Source organism: Eurypyga helias, unplaced genomic scaffold (genome assembly GCF_000690775.1).
Source record: "Eurypyga helias isolate BGI_N326 unplaced genomic scaffold, ASM69077v1 scaffold46, whole genome shotgun sequence".
Classification (NCBI taxonomy): domain Eukaryota; kingdom Metazoa; phylum Chordata; class Aves; order Eurypygiformes; family Eurypygidae; genus Eurypyga; species Eurypyga helias.
The window spans coordinates 49,655-58,062 of record NW_010256980.1 but is presented as its reverse complement, the minus strand read 5'-3'; the positions used below and the strand labels follow the sequence as shown (position 1 = coordinate 58,062).

Below are 8,408 nucleotides of genomic sequence, written 5' to 3'. Positions count from 1 at the left end.
CGAGGCAGGACTGGGGAGAGCAGCCCGTCTGCGGCAGCATTTGCTTCCCTCCGTGGGGATTTGTGCATCCCCCTGGAAGGATGGTAGGAATTCCCATTAACCAGGGACAAAATCCAGCGTGCTGGCAGAACCCTTCTGACCCCCCTGACATGCAGAGGGTTGATTTGATTTTATAAGCAGCAGCTCCAGGCTGAGAAGGCGGCTCTGGGTGTTTGGTAGCCACTTCCACGGCGGCCAAATCCCACCTTTGCTTTGACACCATGCTTAGCTCCTCTGCCAGGCTTCAGCGCGAAGATTAGAACAGCAATCCACTGATTTTTTTAGTGTTTTGGCTGATATTGGTGGTGAGTCAGAATTCAGCCCTGCGAGCAGATGAAGACAACTCCGTGCCACGGAACAGCTTCCAGGGCATCCCCAGCACCTCTGCCTGCGGCACTGATCTGGAGGGAGAGGAGTGGGTGTCGTGTTATGGCTGTACCCAAGGCTCCTTGGCCCTGTTACCGTATCCCATGGATTGGCGGTTAATCATCCCTCCCTGTTTCCCACATCTGTACAAGAAGGTTCCAGCTGTACTTGGAGCTATGTAATCACTTCCATTTTTTTCATAGGCGAATGACCCAATCTCCTCCTTTTGAAAATAAGCCTTTCTGCCATGTCATGGAAGAGCAGAGCTGGAGATTTCTGTCCACTCTGCATTCTTCCCTCTCCCTCACTACAAAGCTGGCCAGCATTTCCCGTCTGTTGTTGACAGTATTATTCATATGTTAGCAGTGGTTTGTGTACAAGAGAGGGGGTAGAAATCAGTCTCAGTTCCTCGGCTGATGTCATTTTGGTATTATTCCACTGTATTGTGTTTACTATTGATGTACTTGACCTAAAGAGCTGGTGTGTTGCTGTTTTCATTGCTGGAATAATATTTGTCAACACTTATTTATTAAGGGAGCCCCAGAGAAGTTGAATGGCTAGTTCCAGTTTTTTGAATGTCAGATCCTGACTTCCACTCCTAAGTTGTAGCCATGTCCTCCAGCCCCTCTTTTCCTCTCTCTAAAGTACTACAGTTTACCCCACATTTTCCAAAACTTTGAGTGAAGCTACAGAAAAGGAATTGTGACTCTTAGTCAGATCTGGACAGGTTTCATCTGTGGAATGTGGCTTTGCCTTTTGCAATTAAAGAAGCTGCTCTCCAGCTGGTGTCATCCTACTGAATGTAATTGCTGGAGACCTTGCTCTTAATATCTACCCTGTCATCTCTGTAAAAACAGTGCATATAGCTGTGAAGAACATGCTTTCTATGGGCAGGGTGATGGTGAGGCAAAATTACACCACCTAAGGATGAGGTATAAACCAATTTATTAACACAAGCAGTCATAATCTTAACCATTTGGAAAGTGTTTTCATGTTTGTATACTTTTTTTTAATTGGTGTTTTTTGGTCATTGATCAGTTGAATCAGGATTGTGGATATAAAATACCTACCTTGGAAATAACTTGTGTAGTTCAGCCAAGTTCTCTATGTTCTTGGAGAGTCTACAAGCTCAATGACAGCTCATCCACAAAAGTTGACTAATAAAAAGGAGCTCTGTTTGCTCCTTGCAAATGTTGCCCCTTCCCTGTACACATTGCAGAGCTGTGAGAGGAACCACAGGCTGCAGGCGAGTGTGTACTCCTGGAGAGAAGTGATTTGGTATTGTAGTAGATTTCTGTGGCAGTGTTGTAGGTGAAGGGTGAAAGAAAAAGGCTGGATTAGTCTTCAAAAATGGAAAGATGAGCCTAGGTAGCTAATTACAGAGATTTCATCCTTTCTTCTGGGGCTATGATTAATTGCATTTGGCTTCCTTCTTTCTTTCTAACAAGGACGTACAGAAGCTTTGCTGCATGACCCAAGGTTTGTTTGCTTTCTATGGACAAGGAGAGGTTTCTTCATTTTAGTGACTCAGCTGTAGGCTTAAATCTCTTGGAGCAATTATTCTTTTGAACTTGGGATTTTCCTGGCCAAACCCCTTTGGTTTCTTATTTAATATTATTACATCAAGCTGTGGGGATTTTTTTTTTTTCTTCCCCCCCCCGGATATGCTATTATCCTTCTTCCTCAAGGGGTAAAGAAGGAGCTCATTTGCCCAGAGTAGGGAATTGAATTTCTTTTCAATAACCCATTTGAACTATGTCCTCTGGCAGGGAATTTCTCATTTCTTTGCAGCAGAGTGGAAAAACTGTGGGTGTTGAAAAGGCTGAAGGTTGGGAGCTGGGAAGGCGGGTGGGAACATAGCAAAGGGTGAGAGGGTTGCACTCCTTTTCGGGACAAAGCAGGGCATTCTGCTGCTAGGAGCTGCTCCTGCTACTTTCCAGTAGAAACTGTGGTATTTCTCTGCCTGGAATGAAGTCGATTGGCCAAGCAGCATGGATGGGTGATGCTTGTACAGGCGTTGCTTTGTGCTCTGTATCAAGGCACTCTGGGGAGAGGGAGGTAGCATCTGCTTGCCAGTAGTTTATCCATGAGCTGCGGCGTGGTCTGTCACCATCAGTCAAGCTCTGTGGTGCCTTGGGAGAGATGGGGAGGGAATAGCAAATGGACTGTTTGTCAAGGAGCTGGTGGTTTGGGGAAGGTGCAGATGACCTCAGTTGTGGCCTTCAGTGGAAAACAACAGAACAGGATCCAGAGATTCTTTTTTCTCATTTACTCTCCATGACAACGATCTTAGTTTTGAAAGCCATAGTCCCAAATACTGTAAGGTCTATGTTGACTGGGTTTGTATAGAGGATCACGCGCATCATCCCTCCACAACTTCTTGGTTCAGAGTTCAGGTCTAGGGCAATTTTCTCCTCTCCAATTACCAGCACCAGAGCTTTCTAGTTCTGATGACTTGTTTAAACTAATTTTCAACCTGAGAAATGCCTCTGTGCACTTTGGGTGGAGTTCACCTAACCCTATAGATCTATGGTGAAGGCAGCTACACCTACGTTTGCTGTTCAGGCTGTGCAGTTGATGCGCAGGCACTTCTACAGTGCCGTTTCCCTCTTAATGAAGCAGGCCTGAAGCAACTCGAGGAACAGTCTGCTTTGCAAGCTTTCTGCTTGCTTAACACCTGAGTCCCAAAACCCTAGCTCTGGCCATCAACACATTATGCCTATGGTCATAGACCTGGAATTTGATGTTGGATCATGAACCTAACAGAAGTCACCTGGATGCAGGTCCTGAGCAATTTCCCCTGTGTTGCCTTCATACAACAGACAAGTCTTCACTAAGGTCATCTCCGGTCTTCCCTTCCTTCAAACCTCTACCCCACCTACCACTTCTAGGCCGCCAATCTGGGACTTGGGTCCACTGGCTTTCTCCAATTTACCATTTGGAAGATCACACTGACAGTACAAAGGTGCCCTTGTTCCCCCTCCTTCAGTAAACCTGGCTCTTCCATCCTCTCACTACGTCCCCTGATCTGAACTTAAGGGAGGCATGATGATAGGACCGAGAGCTTGTCTGTGGCTCTTCACCCATAGGTGGGGCCCTCTCCCAAGGGAGGAAGAGTGGGGGTTCAGGGCAGGCACCAGCAGCTCATGGGAGGGGTAGCCTGTGCCTTGTGTTTGCCCTCAAGGGTATGGGGTATGACTGAGGAGGGCTGGGCTTGGGTTGAGCTACTAAGGTGCTGGTTGGCAGGTCCTTCCTCAGCCTTGTCAGTAGCTCCCCGCTTTCCTTCAAAACCCTCATTTCCACTTAGTTTTCTGCAGGGATTTGTTGGAACAACTGCGAGCATGGCTGTGCTCACAGGGGTTGTCCACCTGACCCTTCTTCCTCCTGGGCATCTCTGCCTTTTTGGGTTAGCTGCTTCATCTTCCCAGGGTAACCATGATGAAAAAGGCATTAAAAAAAAAAAAAAGTAAAGGGAGAAAGTATCCAGAACTTTCTTGTGTGGCTGGTTTGTGTTGCTTGGACAGCTGAGGTTTGAGCTGCAGGGAATTGACTTGCACCAGAGCCCGGTGTCCCTCCATGGGTTGACAGCAGTTACCTCAGCAGACAGTCAGGAAATAAAGGGAGGGCTGAAATATCTATGGGGGAGCTAAGGAAATCTCCCCAGTGCCTTCTCCAGCTTTCATCATGCCTGTGTGCTGGGGAGGCTGCCCTGCCTCACCACCACACGCCTGGAGTCAGAAAGTGAGGGGGCGGCGGGTGAGCGAAACCCTGGTTTTGTGCGCATGGTGGCTAGATCGCAATCAAAAGCGTGTGTGTTTGTGAAATTACCTCCGCTAAACAATTAAGGATGTTTGAACACCTCTGCCCCCAGCTGATGCTTTGAAAGTGCTGGGTTTCTGTGCAGCATCATGCCCTCCCGCTTGGTTGTTGGCTGTTCCTGCAAGGTTGTGTTGAGGTGGGGGCTGATTTTTCTTGTCAAGCCTAGCTTAGCAACCCCAAGTAGTGAGAGGTGGTTTTTTTGGCTTTTTTTTTTTTTTTAAAAAAGAGGGGTGTGTATGTGAATCCCAAACACCCAAACTGGAACTTTATGGCAAGGCACAATATATTTTTGGGTCTGGCCTCACTAGCAGAGGCAGAATTGGAGGGCAGAACATGATCCCCACTGTGCAGGTTGCACAATAACCCAATGTCTGCTCATGACTCACTGGAGCTTCATCTGGTCTTCCCACTCCTGCAATATTTCACGACTGGGCAGCAAATCCAGCAGTATCAGTAGGTATTGAAATCCAGGGAAGTACTGTTTTCTTTGTTAACAGAAAATAGAAAGTGCAGAGTAGGCTGTGGTTAAGTCCCTGAACTGGGATCTGGGACTTGGCTCTGCTGCGATTTTCCTGTGATGTAAGCCATCCCATCCCTCTGTGCTGGCGCTCCCTCCTCATGCATGATATGGGGCAATGAGATGTTTATTCCTTCCCTCTCCCAATACATTTACAATATTGCTATTTAGATTATTTAGCCTTTGGGATGCAGACTCTATCGTAAGGTATGCTCATGCAAACATCTACTACCTTGAGGGATCACATCCAGTTTTTCCTGGATGTATCCTCTTCATCCCCTGATGTTCTAGGCAGGCAGAAACTTTCTGAGCCCAGCTACCTCTGCTTGTTTCTTTTTTAAAAATTGTTTTTCTGAAACGGCAAAAGGCTTTTGATAAGCAGCAGAAGAAAACTAGCTCAGCCAGCCATAGAGCTCTGAGGTGGGGGAGTCCCAGGGGTTGGGGGCTGAAGTACAGGGCTGCAGAGCTGAGCCCAGCTGGAGCTAGCAGAGCAACCTGGAGGGTAACGGGGGGTGGCACAACCTCCCTCCGTTCATGCCTGCACATGTTCATATGGACGGCTCTCTCCCTTACATATCCTGATCCTTCAGATTCAAGGGGTCATGCTTATCTTTCGTTCTGACCTGCCTTGGTGAATGAACCCAGCCTTGTGGTGGGTGAGGCTGGGCAGGAAGGATGCGGTGCTTGTGTGGGAAGGGCTATCAGATGAGGGAGGGAGGGCAGGTCGGGAATGAACAGAAATGTGTGGATTTGGCATGTGAAGGGTGGACTAGGAGGTGTTAGGACTTGGGAACCTGATGGGTGAAGCTCTGCAGGAGAAAGGCTTAGTGCTTTTAGATGTATTGGGTCATCTGGGGCAGTAAGACTGGGGTACCAAGGGACTTGGCTTGTGGAAGGAAGTAGTATTTCCAAAATGGACCTTTATTTGCCATGGGGGAAAATGTGGACAGCATGTCCATTGCTGCTGCTCTCCCCTGTTTTCCTTCTGCCTGAAATATGGCTGCTGTAAAGGATGGGTGGGAAAGCAGCCCTTTTGGAGGAGTTTGGGGTTGGGTATTAAGGCCTTGCTGTTGCTTTTCTTGGTCATTGCTGCCGGACTGATGGGATGAGCAGGAGGCTGCCAAGTGCACAGGAAGATGCAACACCCTGTCATCATGGGGTGCTGGTTGGCCATGAGCCTGGGTGAAGGCCAGGCTGATGGGATGGGGTGCTCAGAGGGAAATAAAAAGGGTGTGACCTCTGCATGAACCACACCAGCTTCCGCGGCCCCACCCAGGGTTGTTGTTTCCTTGCAGTCTCCTTATGAAACCCTGTTCACAGCCACTCCACCAGCCAGAGAGCCGAAGGTATGTGAAGCATTCCGGCAGTGAAAGCAGCCAGAGGGCAAAGGAGTTTCTGAATGGCCATCTCCGGGCTAACCCCAGTGCTTGCTGGGGCTTGTCTCTAACCTGACAAGCCACGGGTTATCACAGCCAAAGGGAGAAGGCATTGCCAGCATCAGAAACATAGCGTTCAGCTTGCAAGCTCCCGGCTGAGCCCTGTGCTGTGCCAAGTGGTGCAGCAAACGCTCTCGAGCACCGCTGGCGAGCAGAGATGCTCATTCAGGGGAGAGCCATGCTAATGTGACCTGAGAGGCCGGACACCACGGTGAGGGTCTGTCAGCACGCAGGGCGCAGTGCTGTGCGTTGAGCCATGCTGAGCACCTGCAGAAGCATTCCTAATTTAACCAGCCAGATTCTGGAGGAGACAGGGCAACTATGCCCTATAGGGTTGTATTCCATTTTGGGGGATATGGAGCAGCACATCTGGGGGAGTAGCATGTCTCATAATTAACAAGCTTGGGAGGTGCTTGGATGGCCTGGGAGAGACGCAGACCCTGTATGTTCATTAGAATGAATCGCTCTGCTTTACAAATGCATGAGGGGCTGCTCCAGCTGCCCTCTAAAGCAGAAGCACAGCAATCGTCCTTTCCAGAAATTACTATGATTTTCTTTCAGTCTCCCACCTGGGGATGTCTAACATGGATTTTCAGAGGATAGGAATTTAGCGCTTTTGGAAATATGGTTCATTTAAGGTAGTTCAGGGTTTGAAAACTTTGAATGCTTTTGAGCATCTGAGGTTTTCTTGTTTACTTGTTATTAGAGCAGTTGTTGCTTCAATTTTAATTTATTTTTCTTGGTGGTGAGGGGATTATACATCTAATCCTTTGTGGTCTGTATGCAGTATTAACTTTCCCTATCTCACTAAATGTTCCTTTATTCTGTGATATTCTAGGCTGAAACTTCTGGACTAATTATTTCTTTACAAAACTTCACTGTGAATCCTTTTGAAATCTGCACCATCTTTATTTTTATGGGATTGGGGTCATTTCTCTTTTACCCCAGGGTATGTGATCTGAGATGTATTGAAGTAATTGGAAGTGTTTCCCTGCGAGCTTGGTTTTAAATCAAGCTCTGGGTAAAGAAATCTGTAGAGCAAGGAAGGAAATCAACAGAAACCCAGAAGATTCCTACAGAATATTTCTTTTAAAAACTCAGATAATTAGACATCCTATTGGAAAAGCCATCTGGGGAACATCTGAACAATGCTTACAGGAGGCCAGAGTCTTAAATGCTGTTCTCAGACTTTAAAAAAGGGGGGATCAAAGACAGTAATGGTAATTAAAGCTGAGGATGCTCATGTGTCAGATGCTTAAGCTTCCTTCCTACAGAAGCTTAGAAAGGCTCTTTCCTGATATAAAGCTGTATAGCAGATTATCTGTATTGTGTGCGATGGGTTTCTTTCCCTCCCCTTTCCAACTGCCCAGACACAGTTGGATATGAGACAGATGATGGATCAATTCTTCTGCCTGATGTTTTCGACTGTAGTCCTGGATGTTTCCCAGTCTTCCAGGAATTGTTTTTCATGGCAGAAAGAGACCTGCTTCTAGATGGACCTGTTGATGCTTAGAAAAGGAATTTTGAAACCATTTGTTGAGGAGCTCCTTTAAGGTAACCGGAGGAGCCTGCGGTTGGTGACACCCGGCTCATGCCTCACACTACACCCACACGTGTTCTCATTGCATGCGATTACATGGTCTGGGATGTGTAATTGCCCGATTGTAATCTCTACACCCTACCAAATGTTGCATCATTTTGATTTTGCCTGGGTGCTGGGTGGCAAGCACTTTTTGGATGGAGTTTCTTGGCCCTTGAAGGATTCATAAAGTTTTTCCTGTGCTTTTGTTATAAAGCCTGATTTTATTTTTTAATTGTTTTATTTCTTGGGGGTGGAGGTTCAGTCACAGTAGGGAAGAATTTGCAATTAGCTAGAAAAGTACATCGGTGGTACAAAGCTGCTCTGAATAGCAGTGGAACTAAATTGTTCAAAAGATTCCTAAAACACAAACACTGCCTTGACTATTACAGCACCCAGTGTGAGCAAATCCCATTTACCCTTTTCCAGCTGTGTCAATTCATCCCATTCTGTGCTGCTGAGAGGCTGGATGCCCACCAGGAAAGCAGGCAAGAGCCAGATGCATTAGTCACCTACCTCAGCCTAACAGGGCCCAAGGTCAGATGATGCAAAAATTACTTCCAAAATACCTACCAAGAATAATCCAGCTAGGAGATAAGGCTTTGCCTATCTGCAGGTCTGCCCTGAGCTCGGCACCAGGCAGCGGTGGCAC

At 47.2% G+C, this 8,408-nt stretch overlaps 1 protein-coding gene across 1 annotated transcript in view; it reads left to right on the top strand.

Annotated features, from left to right (window-relative positions):
• SLC22A18 (solute carrier family 22, member 18) overlaps positions 1-8,408 on the top strand; it is a 61,812-nt gene that overhangs the window by 6,158 nt on the left and 47,246 nt on the right. The gene's annotated exons all lie outside the window — the stretch shown is intronic.